At 45.7% G+C, this 27,437-nt stretch overlaps 1 protein-coding gene and 1 long non-coding RNA gene across 3 annotated transcripts in view; both read right to left on the minus strand.

Moving 5' to 3' along the window:
• The window catches only part of lpp (LIM domain containing preferred translocation partner in lipoma), a 123,852-nt gene extending 113,172 nt beyond the window's left edge, over positions 1-10,680 (minus strand). The window contains exon 1 of one of the 2 annotated variants that reach the window (XM_076045137.1): positions 10,492-10,680. The gene's annotated coding sequence lies outside the window, so the exon portion shown is untranslated. Of the gene's footprint in view, positions 1-6,137; positions 6,249-10,491 lie in introns of those variants that run through there. The other variant, XM_076045136.1, reaches the window with a different exon arrangement.
• Positions 10,681-24,079: 13,399 nt separating this feature from the next.
• Positions 24,080-27,398, minus strand: LOC142900710 (uncharacterized). Its single transcript, XR_012928922.1, has 2 exons — positions 27,177-27,398; positions 24,080-27,056 (listed from the first exon to the last, which is right to left on the minus strand). It is a non-coding gene; the product is annotated as an uncharacterized LOC142900710 (long non-coding RNA).
• Between the last annotated feature and the right edge of the window lie 39 nt (positions 27,399-27,437).

The following is a 27,437-nucleotide window of genomic DNA, read 5'->3' on the forward strand; positions in this document are numbered from 1 at the left end:
TCCACAATACACGCTACACCACATCAAAAAACCAATTGGAGGATCCATTAATGAGGCAGATTCTGGTGCAGGTCACGCAGACCCGGACCTCCGCCCCCCCCACCCGCCATGTAGATGTAACGTGACAACGATGAAAGCGAAAAGCTAATGCGGAGACAAAGAAGCTTTGCTGCTTATGTTGCGACAATCCGACCGTCCGCCTCCTTCTATGGATGCAGCACAAAACGCAGCGGTGCTGCTTTAAAGCATTAATGCACTATTGCTCCCGACAGCGGCATTAATGAATGGCTTCCATTTAGTTAAGCCCCCCCCCCCCACTCCCTTTTTTTAATCTTTGTTTCTGTATCTTTCCTCGAATCCAATTTGGGTTAATCAGCATGAAAAAAAATCCAGTCAGTCAGGCAGTCTAGAAATGTTCATACAAATATTCATGTTTAATTCAACAACAGCAACCACATCAAAACATCCCTTCATGTGTTACTATCGGCTGACGTTGGGAACACTGGGACAGCAAGGAACCGGACTGGCTGACGAGAAGGGAGCAAAGATTCAGGTTCATAAAAAAAAATGTGTCCATCATCAGAATAAACCTGTTGCATTTAAGGTTAGTTTTCCCAAAAATATTGAACCGGGTTGCTCGTTGAAATCGCACGGATCAAGTCATCAGTTCACACGCAGAGCTTTTCAGCCGTGAATCTCATTTGAGATTTTGAGACGGCGGACAAATGTTTTCAGGACTCAGTTAAATTTTAGTTTGTCTGGATCCAGGGAATAAATGTTGCTCCGTCAGTAGTGAATCATTAAAAGCAACGCAACTAAACTGCCTCCTTCAAATTTTATTTCAAGCATCAAGCATTAAATAAATAAGCATTGAGGGATTTGAATAATTCAAAGTTTGCCCGTTCCTGAAAAGAGGTCCAGGAGGTGAAACCAGAAGGTAAGAAGATTTAATTACAACCATTATGCACAGATAACACAAAAACGCTCTGAGTAAGAAGGAACACACACACACACACACACACACACACACACACACACACACACACACACACACACACACACACACACACACACACACACACACACACACACACACACACACACACACACACACGATCTTTGCCTGCCTTGAAGTGAGACTGCACGGAGGGTTGAGTCTGGGGTCAGCTGAAGGTTGGGTCCCAGGTGTAGCTCTGCCAGAACAGAGACACTGACTTGCAGCCAGCAGAATGATTTGGGTCAGTAGGTAATTGCATTCCTGGACCTCGGGGGAGTCGCGGGCAATTAATCCTGCCAACGAGCCTCGGGAAGTGTGCCTACGTAGGTGCCGAGCCATCAGTGGACTGATAAATACAGCTCTGTTCATGTGGCCCATGCAAAGAGTGCCCGTGTTGCCATTACCGGGTGAATAAGCTGTGAGAAACAGTGTTAAGTTTTACTTTACAGCTGCCGGAACTTGCATGAAATTATCTTTCAAAAATGATTTGTTCTGACCTAAATGTTTGAGACAGAAGACTGGACCTGCTGCCTGGGCTTTCACTGTCACAGGTTATTTATTTTAATAAATGTCACTAATGTAATGAAAAGGTGATACTGTTTTTGTTCCTGTCTCTATTTTGCATATTGTCACCGACCAAGATGACTTTGCTACATTGCGACATTGAAGCGAGGCCATCAATTGTGCACCTCTCCTTCCAAACTGAGGATTCTGTTGTGTGATGTGCATGATATTGTGTATTTCAGCTGGCAGTTGACAGACATCGTAGTGAAAAGTGCCCCGCCGACAGACTAAAAGTGAGCTCTGCATGTCAAATGGCTCACTCTTGGCTTTATTAATAGTATCACTTTCTACAGCTACAGTATTGAAAAAGAAATTACAATAAAAAAATAAAAAAATAAAAAAAAAAGCCATGACAAGTAGTGATCATAATTACAGTCGGGTTCCACTCGACTGTTGCCGACACTGTAGTTTGAGCACAGATGTGTGAACTGAGACTAACTGTGTCACTGACATCCTCCATCACTTTTGTGCCTCTAATCTGATTAATAGCGGTTCGCAGTTGTAATTTTTTTTTTTTTTTTTTTGATTGATTTATTTATTTATTTGGCGCGTCGTTAATGGCTCCGTGTTTTGTGCCCGACGAGCTTCGGCAATCTGACTTTGTCTTTGCAAGGCTGGCATCTGTCGCCGCGTGCCGAGCGGGCGCATCGCTCACGTCGTCGTGTGGGAGCTCCATTAGCCGGCAGCTTTTGTCTAATCTGACATTAATCAGTCAGCGGTATCTGATGCTAAATGATAGGGGGGAGGGGCAGGAGAGGGGCGGTGGGGGGGGGCGGTCACTTGTGATGCACAATCGCCCCACTGTCATTAGGGCAACGTTGACGATTACCATAGTGTAACTGGTCCTCAAAGCCTCCAAAAACCAAACAGACTGAAGAGCGGCACGAGATGCGAGGGGACAGAAGTTGCTGCTCATTGATTGAATGCAGGCGAGAGTTCTACTGTCGCAGAAAAGCTGCCAAGAACACACTTCTGCAGAGTTCCCTGCAGTTCGCCACACCCGCACCACGATCGTCTTCGCAACCTCCAGGCTTCATCTGCTCATTTGTAAATGGCCGTTTTCCTTGTTGGAAAACAAGGTCACGCGTTCAGGCTTCCGCAGGCGACGTGAGCGCGTGGCACCTGAGGAAGCCATCCTGCAGGTTCAAGGAAACAACGGCGGCACTTGTCGCCATCTCTAAGACTGTGCGACGCGAACAAAGGATTAATCGAGGATGTCATCACAATCTGTTTGCGGTCCTGTTACGCAACATCATATTTAGAATATGAATTAGCCCGTCCTAAAAATAACCCCCTCGACAAAACGTAAGGAAAAAAAAAACAAAAACGCACAGCTCAAGCTAAGTAACAAACAGAAGAAGAATTCAGTTGGGGTTTTTTTTTCAGTTTGTTTTTGAAAAGGCTCCAAAGTTTTCCTGGCAGGGAAACAGGGACTCCTCCATGTGGAATTCTGGCCTCTACAAAAAGAGAGAAAGCTTTCCTAAAAAAAAAATGAAAAAAATAAATAAAATAAAAAATGAGGAAAATAACGATAAATGAAGATAAAGAGCACTTTAACAAAGGAATATTTCATTCTTCTGAAACAGAAACTCTTTCTTCAGACATGACAAAGTGTCTGGCAGACGCTGCTGAGAACACAAATCAAACGCCATCCCATCATGACAGACAGCCACCGAGTCTTCAAGTGGGTCTGGGTCATCTTTTTTTATTTATTTTGATTTTGATGTTTTGTTTGTTTTTCATCTTGCACATGTCCTAGTGTTGAGGAAACCCTCTTTCAAAGTGCCAGAAGACTTTAAACTGAAGCAGTGACTTCAGTTTAAGCCAGGATGCAGCCAAATCAACTTTAAAGTTGCAAACAAAAACCGAGGAATATATAATAAAAAAAAAACCACTGAGATTGCTGTTTATTGACTATAACCACTCAGCTGAACCATGAAAGGGGGAAGAAAATAATAACTTTCGCAGACGCCGACTTGTAGGATATTCCATAAAACTGCAACGTTGTGCCTATAAAGCTTCAATAGGCTTTGAGGAAACGCATCGCAAAACACGGCCCTTTCATTTTGAGTCCCATCAATCACCATACAATTCTTTACTCCGTGTCCAGTCCACCGGCTGCCGGAGCTAATTCAGTTCGGAGGGAAGAGTTGAACCAGTAAACACAGCATCGCCCTTTTAATCTGTGCTCAGAAGCCACCGTCAGAGAAAATATAGCTGTTTAGAAGGCATCCTTAGTTAGTAATCAGGAGTTAAAGGCAACAACAGAAAGTAATCAGACCCTTAAAGTGATCCTCCTCCTTAATAACACAGATAATCTCCTCCACTTTGGCCTGATGCCTCTCGGCCAAGTTGGATCGGCGGCGTAATTGCTCTTGTTAATCAGGTCTGTAATTTGTTGACGAGATTCACTTAAGGATCCCCGTCTTGAAAAACACACGACCTCACTCAATCCGACGACAATGACGACAACAACCTGAAATTAAGGCCGGCGACGTATAGCGAGAGCGGATTAAGTCAGTTTGAGGCGAGCTGGAGGAGTCCCAAGACGCTGATGGAGCCGACCGGCGCCGCTTGTTAATTTGTGATGATCGTGAGCCACGCGCGTGGCAATCAAAACACGGCTGCTGATCGCGGCCGTTGGTGTTTTCCGTCAATGTCAGGCTTAGCGAAAGATTCACGAGGCCGCGGCAGTAAATTAAAAAGACTGAAGAGAAGCGCAAATTTGTTTAGGCCGTCGCTGCAGGGAAACAACAGGCAGGGAACACACCACCACGAGCAACACGGAGCCGTCCAAAAGATACCAGTCCTCATACACCAACCTTGAGGAAATATAGCTAATGTCTGGGCAGTCAAAACTACTGCAGCAGGTTCATAAACGTTGTTTTTTTTTCAACTGCCACACGTGCAGCGCTCATTATTTTCGTGCTCGGCAAGGTGAAGCGCAAAGCACGGTGGGCCAGCGGCAGCACTAATCAACGCTTCTCTCAACTGCCTGCTGAAACAAGCTAAAAAAAATAAAAAAAAATCTTGGCTGAGAAAACATAGTTGAAACCATTAAATGTGCACGACGTCACATGGTGAAACCTTTCTCAGCGCAGCACCGGGGAAACGACCACGAGATCCACGATTCTATAAATACATTGACGGAAAACGAGAGAACTGCCACTGTTTTTTTTTTTTTTTTTACACCCCCCCCACCCGCCACAAACCCAACGAGCTAAAGACAGTCAAACAGATTTAGCTCGACTTCTGTTCGAACCTGCCGTGCATTAATTAATACAGCAGAGTCCAATTCACACAGAAGAACCGGCGAGGAGGAGGAGGAGGGCGTGGAAACAGTCCCGGGATCATTCCCGGCCGGAACGTGAATGCAGCGGCGGCATCATTTAAAGAGAAGAGTAATTACAGAATCAGATCACACCATCACTTAAGTCTGCAGCGGCTGCAGCAGCGGCAGCAGCAGCAGCAGCAGCAGCAGCAGCAGCAGCAGCAGCGGCCCTCAAAGCTCAGGATAATCATTTAGCTCTCGCCTCAGTTCCCACTTCCAGGCACCTGTCCGCTGTGTTTGAAGTGTAAAAAGCAGGAGCCAGGAGGAAGGTCCGACCTCTTAAATTATCACTTAGAGTGGATGTCTGCCGAGCCGCAGCGCCGGCGCGACCCCGGCGCCCCCGATCACGCCTCCAACCACAAGTCCAGACAAACACGCCCAGCCAGGTGGCGGCGCCGCCGTCTGACGCGCTCGTCGCCTTTTGTGGCCCCGCGCACGCCACCGACGGCCAGCCAGCAGCGAGATGGGTTTCGCGGCTGAGGAATTTTTTCCCGCTGCAGCGCTCCAACCCTTTTTTTTTTTTTTTTTGCAGAGGAATTTCAAAAACATCAACCCGAAGCCGGTTGCCGAGCATCAATATCAATTTCCCGTCTTCTTCTTTTTCTTCCTCTTTTTTCCTTCTTCTTCTTCCACATCTCGCCAACAGTCTCGGGCGACAACGCGCGTCTGACGCAAGTAAACAGCAACGGCTTCTCCTCCTGCACATCTGACACTCTCGACAAGCGTGGGGGGGGGGCGGGGGGGGCGTGACGGGCGCTGGACGGACGGCGAGAGGACGCGAACCTCCGGACGACCGTCGGCCGACGCACCAATAATTGGCAAATAAACAACACGCGGCCGCCTTGGCGTCCGATCGCAGACGACGCATCTCTCCAGTCGGAGCCACGTTAGCTAACAAGAAATAAAAGGGTGCGCTGAGTTTTAATGAACTGCGAGGATGCGCGACAAGGCAAATAAAGACGTCGCTGCTGCAGTCTGGGGTATGAAATTTTCCTCGAGGTCCTATGGTGCTCACTGCACCTCCACTGTGCACGAGTTTTGCACAGCACAAACATGCAAATTATCAGCAATCTTTCCACGTTAACTAAAAGGCACCAAAAAAATATGAGTTGTGCATAAATGTTTGCGTGATATTTCTCTGAGACATTATTAAATCCATTGCAAAAAAAACAAAACAAACAAAAGCAAAAACCGAAAACACTCCGCCAACAGATGTGCAGCATTAGAACTATAAAAGCTACTCACAGGGTTCCTTCAGATCTGCCGGCGCAGCGAGAGCAGAGCTAGCGTTGCTACGAGGCTGTCACTGGAAAAGGCTCCTCTCGGCTCCTAAAAAGCCTTCTGCTGCTCAAATGACTCACATCCCCCTCTCGCAGCCTCTGTCAACCATCGTGAGGAGGTAAACATTCCCAAATATGGAGAAAATATGAACGGACTATTGAGGGCAATATCAGTTTGGGTTTGCTTTTAACTTGGAATGCAAGTTAAATGAGCCAGAGTCACTCGGCCAGGGCCAGCTCTGTGGTACATACCTTTCACTGGGAATAATAATAATAATACAAGCAGAAAACTTTTGTCGGGCTCATTCTGACCTAAGATGGGTAACACTGTGAGCCTGCGCCACCAGCTCCAGCTGGACGGCTGCGTGTTCAAACAGACGGGGGGGGAAACGGAATTGTTTCTCCCACCAAGAAAAGATGTATTTTCTGTTCATCAGGTGCTCAGGATCTCAGCACAAGACGCCGTTTAGTCGCACAGATTGTCCCAGAGTGATTAAGACTGCATAATTAAAGAGCGATCGGCCCCCTGAGACGGGGGGTCAGCAGAGATCATGTCGGTATTAAACGCTGCTCAGAGAGTCTGAGTGGGCTGGAACAGTTTGCAGGAGCAATTTGTTCCCGGGAGGAACACGGAACAAGCCGAGGAATGTAATGTACGCCAGGCATGTCCATATATTAATCTCTTTATTTTATTTGCCCCACGTTTTAACTTCATTTAGGGTTTTGCAACTTCAATTAAACTCTGTGCCATTCTGGCCAATTGTAATTAGGTTTCAAAACTAGTCGTCATGTCCCTACAATTTGAACGTAATGCAATTTGTGGGGGGGGGGGGCCTCTAATTACAGCAGAGGTAAAAAAAAAAAAAAAAAGGGGGGGAGGTCAAGTCTAATGCACAAACGACTTTTCCCCTGCAGCTTTAAAATGCAAAGCAAAAACACGTGCAGCAAAAATCAAGCAGTGTGCAATATGAAGTTCTACATGTGAAGAACACTGTCCCCTGTCATGAAAGAACAGAACGCAGGGCGTGTTTTTTTTTACAAAGTGAGCAGCCTTACCGTTCCTCCTCCTCTCTGGTTGTTCACAGTTTCAGTTAGACCGCTGAAGCGCTGCCCGTTAAATGTGCCTTCACGTCTGTTGAGGATTGAAAAACAGGGAGGGAACACAGCATTACTCAAAGGGATTAAATCGCGTTAAAAAGAAAATGTGCTGAGTGGGGAGACCCCAAAACGCCGGGTTTGTCCGCCTCGCAACGCAGGCAGGCATTTGTTTTTCCGCAACGCTGTTTCTCCATCAATAACAAGACAAACTGCGGCTGTGCTCCGATCAATCCCCCCCCAACCGGAATCTAAGTTGTCCATTTAAATTTTTAGGCCTGTCATTTCTCATCAGGCATCCATCACCGCGTGTTGGTGAAACACTCCACCGACAGAAAACAATGCTGACAATAATTCACCGTGGCAAAACAAATGTGTTGGGGGGTAGGGTGGCGGGGGGGGGGGGGGGGGGTTGTCGCATGAGCGAGACAAATGCACGCGGCTGAATGAGCGAGAAGATGGAGCGGTAGAGGAGGTCAGTCCGTGTCAAAACCAACCTCCAACATTTCAGCAGTCCCGATTGAAAGACTTGAAAAAGAAGGAATCTCTTTTCCTAATCACGATAAAAGTTTTGGAAGCATCCAGAAACTATCCTGTAAGATTAAGAGGAACAACGGCTAGAGTCTTGCTTAAAGCAGGCAGCCTCCATTGTTACGCCCTTATCACAGAGCCCAGCAGAAAGCTTTGACAGGCACCGACACGTCCTAGTTATGCCCTGTATGTAGGGTCATAAACCCAGAACTTATCTAATACTTCTCAAAACTGAAATACAATAGGAGCACGTCGTTGTTTAGGTAGGAACGACCCGATTCCTCAGGATGTTCCTTAGACTTAAATAAAATGCTTTGTCCACATCCGAAGAAATAAAAACTTATTAAGTTATGCAGGATTTGGAGGGAAAACAGTGACCTGGCAAATGCACTGGATTTATTTCACTTATCCCTTGACACGTTTTGGAGCAGGGCAGCTACAAGGTCACAACGTCAAGATCAAATAACGCTTTGGACTGGAGCTTTGCAAGGTGGATGTCCAAGATTCCAAACTTAAAATCTAAGCATCACATCTGCATTCTGCATTGCAAAGGCTCCCACAAACTAGACAATTTAATCACCTTGCAGCCAGGGCCGGCAGCGATACACAGAAATTGTTTCTGCTTGTGGACATAATCATGCTGAAGGTAGAGTCTTGGCAGCACACTTTTATTTAAAAACTGTGCGCCTGAAACGACGCAGCGAGTCGGGCTTCAGCTCTATTCCTCCCAGAAAAGGACATCCTCATTAAAAATATACCAAGTAACACAAACAGTAGAATAACTTCACTCGACCTACCGGGGGGCCCAAGCTCAAAGGCAGCGCAGGCATTCATCTTTCTTAACTTTAACATCATCAACGCTGTCAAAAGAGACCCCTTTTTAACCAGATTTTTAAAACAGTTCCGTTTAATGTTGCCAGAGTCAAAATGCGTCTGAGCGACACAGATGTATTCAGTTTGATGACAGCGCTCCCGGAGGACCTTGCTGTTATTGATTTGAATCCCGACATCTAAGTCAAACTCCGAATTCAACATTTCATGAAGAAGACTGAGAGGACTTTTTTTTTCATTGCATCTGATCTGCATTCAAGAGCAGAACAATGTCGATTTTCTGGACCAGAAGGTTTATCAAAAATCAAAGCAGCTTGCATCTGACAGGCACCTTGTTAGATGATTAGTCTTTGAAAACATGACAACTTGAAGGACGGCACGTGTTATCACTAGACCTTACACATGAAAAGATTGTGTCATGTAAGCACAGCATGCAAAAAGAGACACGAGGAAACAAAATGCAATTTATATTTTAAGTGACGATAACATCACCAGGCCGTCTAGACACACACATGTCTTCTGTTTGGCACCCCAACTGGTTAAAATTGACCTTATGATCTCCGAGTGGAGGACACATCAGTCACATCATTTAGAGGCATTAACATCCATTTGCTGATCACATAAAGTAGGTCTGGCTACCCTTTCAACATGCCACTAAATATGAACAGGAAAACCTTGATAGCATTTTTGGGGGGAAGGGTTGTTTAAATTACAAATCACATATTAGCTAAAACCCATATTAGCCCAAAAACCATACAGCTTAGTAGATTAACCAAAAAAATCAGATGGAGACAGATTAAAATTCAAACATTTGGAGGCCTGATTATGGATTTCTATGCTGTTAAAACAGCAGGAGTGGTTTCCTACATCCTCTACATATTGCAAAGTAGTATAGCTCTTAACTACAGTGTGATACACGTCATTTGGGCTTTTTTTATGACTTCTTTATTTAAATTCAACTAGCTAGCTTGTATGTATGCAACCAACATAATGCATGTACGTTTTAAGGGGCGACGTGTCTGGCTTTTTAAGGACGTGCGCTTTCATTTTGCCACAGAAATCATTAAAATGTCACTTTTAAAAAAATAAAACAGTACTCTACAACGTGGCCGCTGGTGAAGGAGCGCGTCCGTTGCTAACGTCAACGGCAATGACAACGGGCTAACAGTTAACTTTGTAGCTGCTAGCAGGGGCGGCAGCAGGAACTTTCTGCTAGCTAACAGCCGGCGATGTTTAACGGGACACCTTCAAGTCCACGGCCAAGCTCGGGAGAGTCAGTGCTGCTTAGCAGGGGTGAAGTGAGAGTGCTGGAGTGAACTTAAGCGAGGTGTTTCATCCCCCCCGCGGTGTGTAAGGGGGTCTCTCCCTCTCACCATCCTCAACCCACCACCCCCAAGTTGACAGCCCCGTCTTCCGCATTGCTCAGCGGCAGACCCCGCGGCTAAAAACAGACGCAGCAGAGACGCCCCGGCGTCTCGTTTGGCAGGAGAAAGAGACACAAAACAGCGACTTGAGGGGGGGGGGACAAAAAAATGTGTGCCGTGTATGTTTGCGACGCGTGCCGGAGCCAGGCTTTTTAGCAGCTGGTGGCGACAAACTTTGCCTTTGTCACCATATCCTCTCCGCGAAACATAAGTAGCAGTCGAACCCGAGTCCACGCCCTCAGTGTGAACTCGCTTCGAGCCACGACTCAGATTATAGCCGAACAAGGCCGACGCGAGCGGGACGCGCTTTAGCCCCCCTTCTCAACTACCGCACAAATCACGCCGTCGTCGTTTACGCCACTTTCCCGACGGCCCACCGCGACCGACGGTTCGCCGCCGGCTACAAAGTGTCGCGCCGGCTCGCGGCTGCGTGCTTACCTCGCTCTCTAGGAAACGGCGGCGAGGCTCAAATCCCACCAAAAAGTGAAACTTCTTCTTGGGTCCAAATTTCTGGGAGAGTTGTCGGCAGTGACGTCACGCCGTGAAATTCCAGCCGTCCTGAGTCAGTGGAGATGTTTGCCCATGTAAGGCAGCAGGCCAGCGGTGTCACCCGGCAGAGAAGACTGCTGTTCCGTGCGTGCGGAGAAGTATGTGCGTAGGAAAAAAAATAAAAAATAAAAGTTCAAGAGTGAATCCAGCGCAGTTTGGGTTTTTTTGTGCTTTTTTTGTTTTGTTTTCTTGAGCAACAATTTAGGCTTGTTGACACAATGATGTTGGAGGCCGTTCGTGCTTCTCTTGTGTCGACGGTAATATAAACTTTTTTTTTTTTTAATTATCTTTAGTTATGTTTGTGGAGGGGGTAATAAAATATGGAACTACATGCCACTTCTAAAAAAGCGTAGACAACTGCATAACAAGGAGCAATGATTAGAGGGATGAGGAATAAATGAGTCACGAGAGAAAAGCTGCATTTCTGTGGTCAAGTAAATTACACTGAATTGATTTTTTTATTTTTTTTAATAGCAAATCCAAAACAGCATGTAATACTGAAACCTTGAGCGGATTGTGGTCTCATTTTTTTTTTTTTTTTTTTTTTTTAAATGAAGTAAGAGACACATGAGTTTGAACATTGGCAGATACGTCCATGTCAGCACCAGCAGCAGGGTGGACGGTATTCTAACCAATTCTAACTCAATCATACTATCCTCTCTGTTGAGCGTAGTTGGTCTGATCTTTAAATGCGTCCAACGTGTAATGGATTTGTCTCGTCCTCCCACTCAAGAGTTGGCCCTGATGCTCGTGGCAGGATTTGTTCAGCTCTGTGGCCCCTTGACTGTGGACTTAAGGCCAAGAGTCCAAGTGATCAGTTAAGTTGCAAAGCGACCGGATTCTTATTCGCTTGAAAGAGTGACAGGTCAAGCAACCAAGAAAGGAGCCCAGTCACCTGCAACTTGACGCCTAAAGTGGCGTCAAGTGTCTGCGACTTTTTGGGGATATACTCAGCCAATTCTGAGAGGGCGTGAGTCTCGGCCAGGGGCAAAGTCTTCTTGAAAGGTCAGTGTAAAGGGTTGATATTTTGTAGGCCCACTATGTGTGCACGCACGGCCTAAAATCTATTCTTTTAAGACTCTCAGCCATACGTGGATGATCCGTTTAACCCGTGGAAACACAATGTTGCGCTTTTGAAACACTTGTTGTCCGGCTTTGATGCCATGTGACAGCAATCAAGCAATTTGTCCGCGTGTCATCCCATGGGATTATAAGAACGGGAATGACGACAAACTAGATTTTACTCCATGAGTTCCATTTAAAGTCACATCGGCATCCGCTGACTTATGAGAGAGAGTGAAACACTGTCAGCAGTGAATGGAAAAAAAATCAATTGCCACTTTCTTGGCCTCGTGAGTGAGTGAGATTAACTTAAACTCCTGCGTTTTCTCTCATTATTTCTCTGCTCCTCGTTTGCCGGAGCCCTGACTAAACTTCTAACGCTCGCCACTCACCGCTAACAATCAGATGTCCCGCGAAGCCCTCGCTCCCGGCCGGGCCCTCGCTGACCTCCGTGATCTCCGCTATGCAAACGACACAATTAGTTTGCGTGGCCGCGATTGCATGCAAATGCGTTTAGCTGCTTCTGCACCGCCGCCACGCCATGGCCCGCGCACAAAGACGACACTGTGAGCTAGTTGTGCTTACGCCTCTTTTGATCTTTTGTGAATGACATAACGACACATGATGAAACTCCCGATTGGCATTTACGAGGCAGTTTAATAGAAAATACAGTACAATTAAGGCTGCGTTGTTATTTTTAGGAGGCCGATATAAAAACAAGAATCATTCAGTGTGAAACCATCTTTCAACTGATAAATCTCGCTTTGCTATGACTGATTACATTGTGCTCCGAGCTGTGAGTCTACTTTTTTTTTTCTTCTTCTTCCACAGCGTTGCATGGTGGAGGCACAAACAGCAGATCCAGATCGAGCACAATGATAAAAAAAAAAAAAAACGAAAGACAGAAAGAAAGAAAAAACAACAACAACTTGAGCTATTTTTGCGCCTCAGCCCTGCATCCCTTCATCTCACAGTTCCGGGGCACGCTGAAAAAAAAAAAAAAAAAAAAAAAGGTAATCTCATTTGTAATGTGTGACAGCTTATTTGCAAGTATGTACACTGGCAATTTCATAATGGCCCCGCCAGTGATTCTTCTCCTCCTCGCACCGATTTCAAAAAGACACCCCGGAACAGTTTAGACGACTCATGCCCGTCGCCTGTGAACCCAAGTTATCAATCAAGCGGCAATTAACATGCCTGGTTAGAGGAAATCAGGGGTGCTCTTTGATGTTCTGCAGCCACGGAGCATCGCCACGCATGCCGGTGATAGGGTGCAATTCCCAATTTCATCCCCCGACTCAGCTGCACACACGCAGGGGAAGAAGTGTGTGTGTGTGTGTGTGTGTGTGTGTGTGTGTGTGTGTGTGTGTGTGTGTGTGTGTGTGCATTCACAGGGTCCAGTGTAGCAGATAACAACACACAGAGATCGTGAGTTTTGGTTTCACTCCGTCCTGCTCGGATCTAATTTGAGAAAGGCAATATTGTGCATTAAAGAATCTGCAAAAAAAAACACCCATAACGTTTGTCTTTCCTCCATTAATATGTGTGTCATTCTGCCATCGGATATCCTGTTGTATTTGCGCGTCTAGCGCCGCTCGACTAAACCCTCCCCACCCACCCCACACACACACACACACACACACACACACACACACCACTTCCTCTGATGCAGGTAAACCTCAAACACTAGACAAAGCAGCTGCACCGTTCACATGCACTTCCTCCCTTCAAGCGCGACCGAAAGTTTGTGTCGTGCACCTACAAGCCGTCCTCTAAACGCAGCTCTGAGAAAAGAAAAGGCCCGAGTTTCAGGAAGAGGCACGCGTTGCAACATCGTGCGTCCGAGATGTGTTGGAAAGACTGTTGTGATCATTTGATCGCAGGCAAAGAGTCTGTCAGAGTCATAGCACTATCACTTTCAGGTTCGGGTGGTTTTGCCTGGAAAAAAAAACAAAAAAACAAATCAACAACAGCAACAGCAACAAAAGCAACGGCAGGCAGGCACAGTGATCTTTGCCGAAGAACACAAAAACAACAAATGTGTCTGGGAACTGAGCGCGCTCTGTTAATTAGAGCTAAGATGGCAGAGATTAGTCTTCAAGCACAGCCATATTACAGAGAGTCGTGCCAAACGGGGGGAGACAAAAAAGTGGGAGACAGGCAGAGCCGCTACAAAAACAACGTCCCCGAGCTACTAATCAAACAACTCCCAATCTAGATCCAGACCTCAGATTACACTAATGAATTCTAATTCCTATGTTTTAGCATGTAAATGTGTATTAAAGCGGCAGACGGAGACAATCCCGGCCTGCAGCCCAGGTTTTAGCATAAATGATGTGCGCTTGAGAACTTCATGCTGCACCTTTGAAGCGTATTTAAAAGCGCAGCAGTTCAGCCTCTGTATCGCTTGTTTGTGTGATGTTGTTGTTGTTGTTGTTGTTGTTGTTGTTGTTGTTGTTTCAGAGGTGGGGGTTGGGGCGGTGGGGTAAATGATCGGCTAAAAAGTAGAAAGATGTGTTTCGTGTAGTTGTAGTGCAGTGTCGGAAGTGTCGTCAAGTTGGGGGAAATAATTTTTAAAGATAAGAAAAATCACAGATTTATTACATTTGTGATGCAGGACCACAAGCAAATTTTCATATCGTTAGCCTAATAGCATAATTGCCTATGTCATTTTTTTGGCCAAATTGTGATATCTGCCTAACTTTACCAATGTGCTTGCTAAAAAAAATTGCTCTTTCTTGTTTTCCGAAAACGCTCAAATATGACTTAGACAATTATGCTATTAGGCTAACGATATAAGCTAAAATTGATTCTAGATGGTTTTGATGCTGCTCCTGTTGAAAAGCATCAAGTTTTATTATGCTGTCAATGCACTGTGGAGCTGATAGCCACTGCACATCCACTGGCACAATTAGAAATCAAACACCATTTCATTCAAAATTTAGTATGTTTAGCGGAAAACTCAGATCAACAGCTCACCTCAATATTCCTGCACTGGCCATGTTTCACCTGGAACGTTGTAAAAGACGCACTATTTTCCTGCACTATTAACCGTTTATTGACACATAATATAGCAGCGCATCAGTCACACTCAACCTGCAGGGACTGAGATGCTGAGTTCAGCTGTCAAAAGATGAATTGAGAAAAGAAATTAAAAATAAAATAGTACGGGGGCTTCAATTGAGTGAGACATTTTCCGGCGCTCGCAGAAAAAGCAGAAGAAGAAAAAGGAGAGAAAAAAAAACAGCGGGGCCGAGGTATTCGAGCAAAGACGCCGACTCCGACTGCTTATCCCGTTTGGTTTCGAAAGCCTGCTAAATTTGATAGTTTGCTCTGAGCAACAAACATCATTAATAATTCATTCACTGTTTGTCGACAGTCAAAGAGAGGAAAACCAAATACAAAATCGAGTCATTTGCAAATAATTGATAAGGCTGGGGAGGGGGGAAAAACATAAATATATATTTTTTAAAAAATGAAAAAAAATGAAAAGGCGGCGTTCAAGATTTCATGCAGCTGAGGACGGAACAGTGATTATTTGGGCACAAACACGAGTTGGATCGTCGCAGACATGTGGCTCCTGGCAGGTGGCACTACTGGAGGTTTTCATTGAATCTGCTCATACAAGTCTGGTTCATATCTTGGGTTAAGGTCAAAGGTCATGGTCAGGCAGGATCCCAGGACACTCCAATGTTTTTTCTTTTCTTTTAACGAGGAAACTCAGACTGACCAGCATCAGCGCTGATACACACACACACACACACACACACACACACACACACACACACACTGTTTACAAGCTGGCTGCAGCCATCTTCATGAACCCTGGCTGTGGCTGCGGCTCCGGTGAAGAAAGACGACGTGCAACATTTCCTTCACAGTCGTCCGATTTCCATTCTGCTCTTGTTTCCCCTTGGAAATAAAATATCCATATTATTTTCTCTCCTCCGGCCCTTAAATGCCAGCCGATGCAAAGCGCACGACGAGGACGCGCTCGTGACCTTTTATTAGGGGCTGATAGCAGCTTCCATGGATACGGCGGAGCTCCACGTTGGCACAACAAAGGCTAGCGGTGGAGCACTTAGATTCGCGTGCGCGATAGCGCGCAGGTGAAAATGGAAAGCCGGTGTTATCCTCCGGCGATGTGATAACTACCTGCCTCCGGCTGACCGACAAAGGTTATCATGCGCGGGGTGGGAGGGGAGGGGTTGGTGGGGACGGTGGGGGGGTTCTGGAAGAGTTCCAGGAAACTGCATCACTGCCACATCTGACTGCGAATGCACGAGTGTAAGCGACACTGACGCCGGCTCTGACTCTCCGACTTTAAAGCTCCCAAATGAAACACTTAGACTGCCGAGTAGTTTTCCAATAATAATCAGCATCTGCGTGCGTCCTGCTGCAGAAGCAAGAAAAGTCCGTCCTTGACCTCTTTTGCTCGCTCCACTCTTTAGAAAATGTGTACTAAAAGGACCCTTTTTAGGAAATCGGACCCTTTGTGATGTCACACGGGGGCGCGGATACTTACCCAGGTTAGTGGCCACACCCCCAACACAAGATGTTGGCTCCGCCCTCTGAGGCCTTGCTGTTCTTTAGTCCCCTTCCAGCCTCCTGCTCCTTCTCAGCAGGAGGCTAAATCCCACTGAGGAAAGATTCTTTTTTGTTAGTTATTCTTTTTGGTGGAGGGTGATGACTACTCGCCGAGACGCTGCTCCGCTGGAGTCCAGGATGAAAAATATAACAGGTCTATAAGTGGGTATAATATGTGACTTCTTAAGCAAGACGTCGGGCAGCATGAAAGGAGGCGTCACACAGCGGTGCAGACAGTTCAGGTTCGCCGCTATCAACCCTCAGACAGACACACTCTGGATTGTGTTTTTTTTTTCTTCTTCTTCTTCTTCTTCTTCTTCTTCTTCTTCTCCTTCTTCTTCTTCCTCCCAGACCCTGCTGATATGAATTACTGCCAGACGTGCTGCCGGGAGCGAGGATGCTGCCAATCGTTGACCTTATATTTCGAGCATCGAGAGTCAAAGCCAGAAACATGAAGTCTGTCTGTAAACAGCAACAACCAGAGAAGGAAAAAGAAAAAGGAGAAAATAAATAAATCGTGAAATCAAATCAAGTTTTGCATCTAGAAGGTTACGACGCAAAAAAGAAGTTGTTTTTTTTATATTTTGTATTTTTTTTTTAAGAATTCCGCTGATCCCCCTTTTGTTAATTTGATGCAGGACGAAATTACATCAGATGACAGCGTAATCCGACATCATTATCAGCGGCGAGGGTGGGGGGTGGGGGGTGGGGGTGTTTTGGCGCGGTGGCGGAGCCGGCGGCAGCCTCTGTAACGGGATGATATGGATTACACTTTGCAGGCCGACCTTGCACCCCGCTCATTTTTTATGCCTGCCAGTCAAACGCGATGATGACCGCGAGCATGACATCGGCGGCGAATAAAACCCAAATATCCCTCTGATGATTAAGGTCACTCACACTGCTCCACAGAAGCCGTCCTCCCATAAGCCTCACAGAATGGGTCGGGGGTACGGGGGGGGGGTGCGTGAGAGGGGTGGGGGGGAGGTCGGGAGGGTCGAGGTATTGCTCCTCGCCTCTCTTCTATGTTATTTTTTTTATTTATCTCTCTTTCTTTTTTATTTCACCCTCCTTCTCTTCACTTCGTTTGTTTTGCCCCCACTGGTCCCGTCAGAGGCCGCCGCCCACCGCCGACACGACACAGTAATCAAAGTTTTCCTCCACCGAGCCTCTGTGACCTGTTGTTGGCTTTCATTTTATTTATTTATTTACTTTTTTTTTTTTTTTTTTTTTTTGCTGCCCCCGGCGGCTCAAAAAGGTTTTAAGCTTCTTCATGAGAAGTTTATCCCTGGATCACAGGAGATCCGAGGGCTCACCGGTCATTTGCTTTGGCCGTCCTAAAGAGCTCACATGGCCTGGTGGTGGTGGCGGTGGGTGGGGTGCGGTGAGTGGTGGTGGTGGTGGGAGCGGTGGAGGGCTGCTTTATTCTCACATTTGATGGAAATGTGTTGGACTAATTTGGCTTTAGCTGGATTGGATGAATATTAGTCCACTCATCCAGCGGATTATCCCGCCGCTGCCATGAACATACTGTGCAGATCTGTCAAAAAAAAAAAACACAACAAAATACATACATACGTACATATATACATTTAAATACATGTTTATTATCCTCCTCCAGTGATATTTTTTAAAAACGTCGGCCTCCACCGCCGGTGACAGCCCTCTCTGAGCGGCGGCGTGCGCGATGCCGTGTGAAGCGTGCAGCGCCGCAGCTTTGGGACTTGTTAGCCGCCGAGGTGAGCTTATCTGCGCAGGCAGCATGTGTATTCATTTAATCTGAGTTCAACATCAGGTGTCAGCAACAATTACGCGCTGATACTCTTACGCTGATACTCTTAGGCGCTCTATCCCCGGCTAAACCCTCACTACCAGCACCAGCAGCAGCAGCATCACCACTCAACCCCCTCGTAAAATGAAAAATCCCCAAGAATTAAATTTCACTCGCAGCACTTTTAATTACTTCTCCCACCAACCGTACAAACTATCGGCTTGCTTTACTGTTTTCAGGATTTTCCTCCCTAATTTTCCACCGCGGCCCGGCCACGTGGCTGACCTTCCTATTGGCTGTGACAGGTTGAAGTGACAGCTGGTGTGATGTAATAGCAACCAAGCCCCACCACCACCACCACCACCACCCCCCCTCCTCTGCTAGACAAGTTATAAAGAGCAATATCTAGTTCTGCGGATTGAGATAATCTTAGGTAGATTAATGCTTTAGGACACTGAAATGTTTGTTGTATAAAAGCTCTGTTGGTAAAACAATGCTGTTGCCGCCGCCGCTACTGCTGCTACAGCCGTATATGAAAGAGTCCCGTCTGGCAGATGGCCTGAGATAGCAGAGCTCCTTCCACGCTAGAGGTGCTGCCACTCGCTGGGGTCTGCGCTCATGGGGGGCTTCCCGGGATTTCAGCCTCTTCATTCAAATGAATTATAGATAGAGCAAAAAAAACTGGGATTATTTTACAGGCTGTTTAATCTCTCCTCTTTTTTTCTTTTTTGTAGTCAAAACAGCTTTTTTTTTTTCCCTTTTTTTTTTAGTATTCGTGGAAGACCGGAGCGACCCAGTGCTACAATCAATGAACGCTAGAGTGCAGGCGGCCTATCAGCTCCGAGAGCCGCAGATGCCCTGTGGACCGTTTCACTGACACGAAGCGTGCTCAGTCGACTTGACTCACTTCAGCCCGGGCTGCCGCGTCCCGCCTTTCCAGAAGCATTCCCGTCCTGCTCGGCGATGACAGACACGAGGCTTCAGCAGCGCTGCACCGCCGCCACAGCCGTGCACAGATTGGTGCGCGCCCTGGTGCACTGACGACAGCTCCGTCCCTCCAGCTCCAGCTGCCACTCACAGCCCGGGCTGCTTAGGCTGCTCGGCCAACCAGTCAGACTTCCCTCCCGCCCCCCCGCCGGATCATCCGGCGGCACGGCAGGAAAATAAAAACTCTCGCTCGCTGCAAAACTGTTTGTCTTTTTCCCGCCGCCTCGCCTCGCCTCGCCCCGCTTTGCATCCCGCATCCCGCCGCCAGGTGGGAAAACAGCGACTGATCTCAGACTTCGGAGGTGATCAACAGGCCGCTCCGCTTCCCGCCTTTGATTCCGAAAATCCCCACTACAGGTCCCATCATGCCTCACTCCTTCCAACAGAAAAAAGGTGAGATTTCTTCTTCTTCTACTTCTTTCCTCACAACTCGGCGCTCCGCCGCGAAACATTGACGCTATTTCCGTGCAGGTGACGAAAAAAATGGTTGCCAGGCAAAAGCGCCACTCAGCAAAGATAGCACGTTTTTTAGCCTTCGTGAATCGGAAAAGACATTTTGAAAAAAAAATGGCACACTTGGCTAAATTAAGCGTCAGGTCAGATTAAAAACAGCTGCTTTGCGTCACAATTTCACAAGACTTCTCGGGCAAATTAGCAAAAGCCTTTGGAGAAACGTGCACTGACGTGCGGCTCCTCTCTTCAAATGAGGCAAATAAATACACGTTTATTTACGTCTCACTGCAAAACTATTGGGACGTGAACCAGTGCGGCTGCACATGGACGAGGGTCAGGAAGGCCATACTGGCGGAGGAGGTCTGCTAGCACTGCCTGCGCTGAAACAATAGCAACAACAGTAAACTGCACATTTCCATAATGCTAATCTGAGGGATGAAACCAATACACAGGCGGATCATTGGCCGGGTCACAACAGGCGCACAGAGTGAGCATGCAAAGTCGCAAGACAGGGGCGCACGGCTGTCAAAGGGGGCTGCGATAAAACAACAGACATCTGATAAGCAAATGGGAGAAATTCAGTAAATAACGTTGGCGCGGGTTTTATCGTTGCCGTATGTAAAACAGGCGTTTAAGCTCTAGATTGAATGTGAGCGATGTGAGGGACCTTTGTGACTCCCGTCTGATTTCCATGTCAGTAGTTCCCTCTGAGAATTCCTCCCCGCCGGCACCAAAGACACCCAAAGCGAAAGGTTGACAGTTTAGGTTAAAAAAAAAAAAAAAGATGTTGTTTTTTTTTTTTAAACCATAAAAAATCTTTTCTCATTGTAGAAAAAAAAAATATATATATTTCAAATGCAGCGATGAAGCTGTTTTTTTTTTTTTCTTCCTTTAACGTTTAAAAGGGGGCACAAGCCATTTAATGCAGTAGTTAGTTGTTGGAATGGAGCCCGCTTGATTTCCTCCTCATAGATAGAATCAAGGCAAGCAGCGCACGGCCATGCGAAGGTTTCATGCAAATGATACGCCCCCCAACGCAAAAAGAAAAAAAATGTAAAGAGCAGCAGCAGATATTGGGCGATAACAATCACGGGCGCAGGAGGCGTCACTGTGCTTCTCTTGCATCAGCACTTCCACCTGGCATTTCCTGAGCTTCAGAGGCACTCGAGAAGACAGCGGCTGCTCGCTGCCACACATTAGCGCCATTTAATTGTAATCAAGTGGCTCCGTTCATTTACTTTGTTCGCCATTAGCATACATGCATATTAATGAGGCCTGATGGTTATACAACGTGATTTGTTTTCGCACAAACAGAAAGAGTGGGAGGTTTTCCCAAGTAGTAATCAAAAGGAACAAAAAACAAAAACAACAAATAAAAGTATCGCCTATGGTATCATAAGTGTGAAAATATTCTCTCGAAAATTAGCAATTCAAAGCCAAACAAACCACAAATTATTTCAAATGTGATTGTTTTTAAACAAACCACAGCATTTTCCTTGACATATGACATAAAGGTTGGAATTACTGAGCCTGTGCCAGAGGTTTTAGGTTTTTATTTATTTATTTGTTTTCAGCAAAGCAGTTGACTTCTGGGGCTCGGTGGGATTGCTTTCATCCTCGCCAATCCCATTTTTCCAAGTTGGATTTAAATCCATTTACTGCTGTAGCTGGAGGAAACCAAAAATAAAAATAAAAATACACCTATACGCTAATGGAGGCTGTGGATCTCCAGATGCAAATGGGATCTCATACATACACGAGCAAGAAATCCAGAGAAATTAAAATTTAATAAGGCCTCGGAGAGCTCTTTTCAAACCGGTGGGTGGAAAACAGCTGTACAATGTCGGACTGTACGAAAATGCGTGTTTACTTTGACTGAGTCTACATTTCAGGATATTTTAAACTCCAACACTGTAAGCTGAAGCCATGAATATGCAGAGCGCTCTGCTGCTGCTGTTTGTGCGTGGTCGTTGGTGAACCGTGGCCTGGAGCTAGGTGTGTGTGTGTGTGTGTGTGTGTGTGAGTGAGTGTGTACTTCCTGTTTCACCAGACCATATTCCGCTAAAGGAAACGGAGGCACGCAGCTACATTGACCCGGCTGTAGGGGTCATACCGAGAAACTGGAGATAGTTTTTCACCAAAATTGGGTGACAGTGTGACTGACAGCAAAGAAGCTGTGAGCTGAGGTTCCCCCAAATTTTTGTTTGTACATTTGCCTCCCTCAGGTCTGTGCAATAAACACTGTAGACGTGAGGTACCACAAGCAGGTCAGGCAACTTCTGCGTTGCTGCTGGAAATGCTGCTGGCGGTTCGCTAAAATGTTACGTTTAGCGCTTGCGGCTAATTGACGGCCTACGCATTTGTCAGTGTTGGATAGTGTGAAAAGATTGTAACAAATCTGAAAATGGCCCACAGATAACTCTTAGGTTTTACATTTATCTTACAGCAGCTTAGTGTAGCCTTCTTATTTAGCTTTCGCTAAATGCACTGTTTGATTTTAGCTGACTTATTTTCAGGATTGTTTCTGACAGCGTTTTTCACATTGTGCCATGTGTTTATCCATGAGATTAACCCCACATTGACAAGTTCAACCGTTTGGACTGTTTTAGTGCATCGTTGGGACCTGCTCTTTATTCAGCACTTTTAGCTAACATTGATTTTAACCTGAATACTTCACTGGCGTTAGAGTCAACAAGTATTTGTGCAATCCTTTTGCAAATTTAGCTGAATTATTGTTTAAAGACAAGAAATTAGTTTGCTCTTATTTTGCTATCAGGTGAATGATTTCAGGAAAGTGTTCTGGCTTTCCATTGACTTGCTAAGCAATAAGCTGAGTCTACAGGGTAAAAGTTCCGACTGACAGTGAACTTGTGATACATGGGTACATTAGTGAGCGGAAGATTGTATATCCACAACCACAAACTGAAGAGAAAATTTGTCAGTCGAAGATGAAGTCTAACGTCATTTTCATTTTCCGAATGGCCTGGACTCGCAGATTGACACACAGACACAGACACACACACACACACACACACACACACACAAAAATACTATGACATCAGAGCAGGCAGCGAGGGCTGGTCAATTCTTATTGGATCATCAGTGGGAGTAGCTCGGAGAAATAAGAACCACTTGTTTTTGTCTGCACTAAAAGTTTCTATCGCAGGAAGTGGATACCTTTTTATTAAATTACTAAACTGATTCCACGCACAGACACATAACGCGGCTTTGAAACTAATCTGTGCAGAAGCTGCCCTAATTTATCAGCTCCTCGTGTGCTCTTGGAACTCCTCGCCGCCCTGGGCGTGTGCGAGAAAAAAGGGAAGACAGAGCAAACACTCGGATTGGGAAGATTTGTGCGAATGCTGGAGATTACACCCAGCATATCTTCTATGTTTTTTTTTTTCGTGAAAGTATCCAAATCGTCATCCAGCAGATGGCACACTGGCAGAGCAGCATTTCTGGTATGCGTGGAAAATGCCATGCAGCCGGACTCGGCAGGATACATTCCCGGCCCCTCTCGGCCGGCCTTGAGAAAGTCCTGAATCTGCATGCTTTGATTTGTCTAAATTGGAATTCTGGCCCACTAACACATCTGTGCCTCTGACTACAATCGTGGTATGTAGCTCACACGGGCGAGCTGGTGCACTCAAGGTTATTTCACACAGACACGCTGCGGAAAAGTGTTTCGAAATAAAAAATAGAAAAAAAAGAAAGACTACTCTTCCTTCGACGTGTTATCTTTTTCAATAAGCTCATTTGGCCTGATAGAACATCTTGAACGGCAGGACTCACAAAAAAAAAAGTGTTCTGGATCTGGGATGCATGACATTTATTACATAAATAGGACCAAGTTAATCAGCTCTAATCAGTCCTTTTTGAATATTTTACCGTTTTTGTTCCCTCTTCTTCTTGTTCAACGCCATTCACAGAATTTTCTCTATCTGATTTTGATGGTTACTGGGCAGTTTCGTGTTTGCATATTCTAAATAAACATGAGAAAGCGGGGGCGGGGCTAAAGAGAATATAATTGAGGAATTCTATTGGGGAAGCATCCTGAAATATTGCTTGCAGTGAACAGTGAACCCTGAACACTGAATCTTTTCAACTTGCTATTACCTTCAAGCATTGTTGCCTTGTTACGACATAACTCCTCAAAAAAACAAAAGGCTGAGTAAATCGACTCCATCGTGACCTGCCTAGGGATTTTTTTTTTTTTTTTTTTAATCCCCGCAGGTGAATTTTCCCCCTATCCATGTCTCTGGTACGTTCAAATCAGCTCCAAACCTTCCAACTCTAGATGTTGAGATAATTAGATAATTATAAGAAATCCTTGCGTCTCTTTATCCCATGAAATATTTCAGAGATTTAAAAATAAATAAAACACGTGGATTCCTTTTTTTTTTTTGCATTCCACTTTAATAGAAGATTTCATATAAAAACAGACACAATAGGAGCAAAAGAGAAGCCGCCGTTACAAACCCTCCACATGAGCGTCACAATTCAGCCTTGCACTCGTGTTCGGCGTTTGACAAAGGGTTGACTTTGTTGTGGGCCAAAAAGAGAAAAAAAAAGTGGTGAGAGAGGGGAGGGGAGAAAATGCTTCTGGGATGCATGGAGTTAAAAAAAAGAAGTGAAACTTAACAATATGAAAAGAAAATTCTTTTAAAGAAAGGAACTAAAAAGACCTCTGTAGCTAACAGCATTATCTGTTTGGTGTTACAGCCGGGTTGCATCATGCCTCTCAGAACAAAACTCCACACTCACATCTTTGCTGACAATGAACACTGAAGTTGGCAGAAATTTGCTGTGAAACGAGACAAAAGTGTGCAGTTTAAGGGGGAGGGAGGGAGGGAGAAAGAGAGAGAGAGAGAGAAAAAAAAGAGTGAGGCAACCTCCGGGCCCGGGGCTTTTTGTCGGTGGGCATTTCTATTCTGTGACCTTCCGCGCAATCGGCGTGTACGCAATGATACGGCTGCGTGATGTTTCACACGCCGTGTCAGGGGGGCTCTTGCGGGAGATTTGATTTTTTTATTTTTTTTTATTTTTTTTGCCGTGAGGCTGTTGGCGGTTCGAGCCGCGACGTGCTTTATTTCGCGGCCCTGATTGGTGGACAAAGAGACGGCAAGGCCCAAACGCCACGACCCCTGTCGTTTCATTTACATGGCCTTGTGCGCGTGCCGTCCCCACAGTTCCGGTTGGCTCCGGACGGGGCCGGATACCGATCAACCCCCCCCCCCCCCCCCCCCCCAAAACTCCTCCCTCCTCCGTCCCATCGTCGTCGCCGTCGTAAAGTGGGTCATTTATTTTTTGCCAGGAATTGGTTGAGTTGAGTAAGCCGAGGATTCGCAGTAATTATCTCATCCCGCTATAGTCGGGCGCAGCATGGGGGCCCCTCCATCCTAACCACCGCCCCCCGCCATCCGCTAAATTACACATCTCCCCTCCCTCACTCCTGGATGGTTTACGGCCGTGCATTATGCATAAAGTGTGGAGCCGCGGCGCCTTAAAGATCCCCCGAGTGGATTGAAAATAAAGTTGACGCTGCTCTTTGTTTGGAGCTGGAAGATCTTTATTTGGCGCTGCTGAATCGGAGGTTGCTGCAAGAACGGCGCGCGTCTTAATTATTTGGTGGACTGTTCCCTTTTTTAAGCTTTTTTTTTTTTTTCTCCACCCCCGCCCCTCACCCACACACCTCTCCAATGGCTTGGCAACACCTGGAGTGTTTTCTGTGTTTTAAGTGTGCTTATGTCAGGGGTCCAGATGGGCCGATGCACCATCGTCGTCGTCAACGCAAAGGGTTAAAGGCGAAGAAAAGAGACGAGAGGGTGCAGCGAGTGATTCTTCCGGACGTGTTTAACACTCTCTGTCCTGCCATAAATGACAAGTGCAGCCATGTCTGGCTGCTCCAAACGTCCCCGATGTCATATATTTTTTAGAGTCTCTCTCAAACATTTAAAACCAGGGGTGATTTTATGTGAAAATCAGGATCGTTTCAAAGCCTATCGCTGCACACGGTTACTGTGTAATAAAAAAAAAATAGACACAACAAAGCCGGAGAAGCATTAAAGAGGAGGGTTGCCGCTGAGGATTTTAAAATAAAACGGCCCATAGATATGTGACTTTAGCAACTTATAGTAACAATTAGAAGCCGATGGGTGGGTGAGAAAAACGTCTTCATGTCCTGTTACATCAGTCTGCGCCGGCTGAATGCAGCTCGTGCTTCCGTCTGTGTTTGCCCTCTGATCTTTACAACCAAATTATTCATTCTGATATTTAATTCATAAAGTGTCACCAGAGCATTAAGCTCTGCCTTTTTTTTTCACTCTGTGATTTCTTTTTTTTTTTGTCTTTTCATAAGCAACCAGAGGTAAACACTTATATTTCGGTAGGGGATAAACAACACGTCACAGGCATCACGCGATGTAAACAAAAAAGCATCTCTCCAAATTAATTGAGTAATCGTGCCTTTTGTTATGTACATTTTCAGCTCAGCAGCTGCTCTTTCTGAGTCAAGGACTGAGCGGGACGATAAAAGATGGGGAACACGCGGTTTGGAGCCACCAGAAGCAAAGTTTCCGAGGTGAGTCACTGACAGCGAGAGAGAGCTTCCCCCTCATCATTAAATTAACATAACTTTTTAGGTGCTCTAACTCTCTTTCCCACGCACACACACACGCACACACACACGCACACACACACGCACACACACACGTTCCCTGACCACATCCCTCGTACTTTAAGATCAGCTCCTAACTTCAAAACTGTTAGATGTTGAGACGTACAATTTAAAAGTTTAAACAGGCAAAAAAAAAAAAAAAAAAACACCCCCCCAAAAAAAACACAAAGACTTTAAAGTTTATTCTTTTGCCCAACTCTGAAATGATGCAACGGTGAGTACACACAAGCCTCGAATTAACAGTAATAAAAATCACAAGAAGGTGTTCAACTCAAGTTTTCCAAGAATCTCTCTCCGTGAAAACACAAATCATTTTCAGTCCACCTGCCTGACTGACTTTCACTGCTAATAAGATATTTATTCAGGACGGCTCTGTCTCACAGGAAGACGAATCGACAAGACAGCGTGATGGGGGGGAAAAGAGAGAGAGAGAGAGAGAGAGAGAGAGAGAGAGAGAGAGAGAGACTGTAACCTGAACACAGCTGATTCTATTAAAGCAAGAGGGACATCTTCCCCATGTTAAATAACACATTAATAACATGAATACTAAAAACAGAAAGGAGGACTAATTAACAGCTCCTGCACAAGATCGTGCAACAAGTTCACAACCACTACGTTTTTAGCCCAAATATTGGTTCAATCTGCTGAACGGTGGCTCTGACAGCATTAAAATAATGATAGTATTAAAAAAAAAAACGAACACATTAAAATGCCATATGCAGCTAATTCCAGAATAACATCACGGAAATAGAAAGTGCCAACAGTTCAACAATCGCAACCATATGGCAAACAGTCGCAGCTGACAGTCTACGGGAATAATAATAATAATAAGACCGAATCTCATAAATCTCCACTTATTTGAACAAACCCCGCACGCGCCGCGAAATCTTCCCCCGCCTTATCAGGTCAGCAGGAAACCTGCAGGAAATGTGCGTTTAAAAAAAAAAAAAGAAGCAAAAAAAAAAAAAAAAAAGACAATTAACAAATGAAATTGTCTGTTTTAAAGAAGATGAAAGGCGCCGAGTCTGTCACACCGACCTGTCCGCATGCTCCTAATTAAAAACGCCGCTCTGTGAGCTCTACGTGTCGGGGCGCTCTCTCTCACTCTCCCGCTCTCTCGCTCTCTCTCTCTCTGTGTATGTGTGTGTGTTGAGTGCGGGACGGGGCGACACAGTTGCTTAAAAACCAGAGAATAGAAAATTAGTTCTGAGAATTTCGGGGGTTGGGTTTAAGGAAGTCGTGACGTAGTCGGCCCGACGTCCTGTGACTGTAGGGGCTCGACCAAAGGCGCGGGGGTGT

The sequence above is a fragment of the Nelusetta ayraudi genome, unplaced genomic scaffold, assembly GCF_046127955.1.
Source record: "Nelusetta ayraudi isolate G7.1 ecotype Tasmania unplaced genomic scaffold, CSIRO-AGI_Nayr_v1 ptg000084l, whole genome shotgun sequence".
Taxonomy (NCBI): domain Eukaryota; kingdom Metazoa; phylum Chordata; class Actinopteri; order Tetraodontiformes; family Monacanthidae; genus Nelusetta; species Nelusetta ayraudi.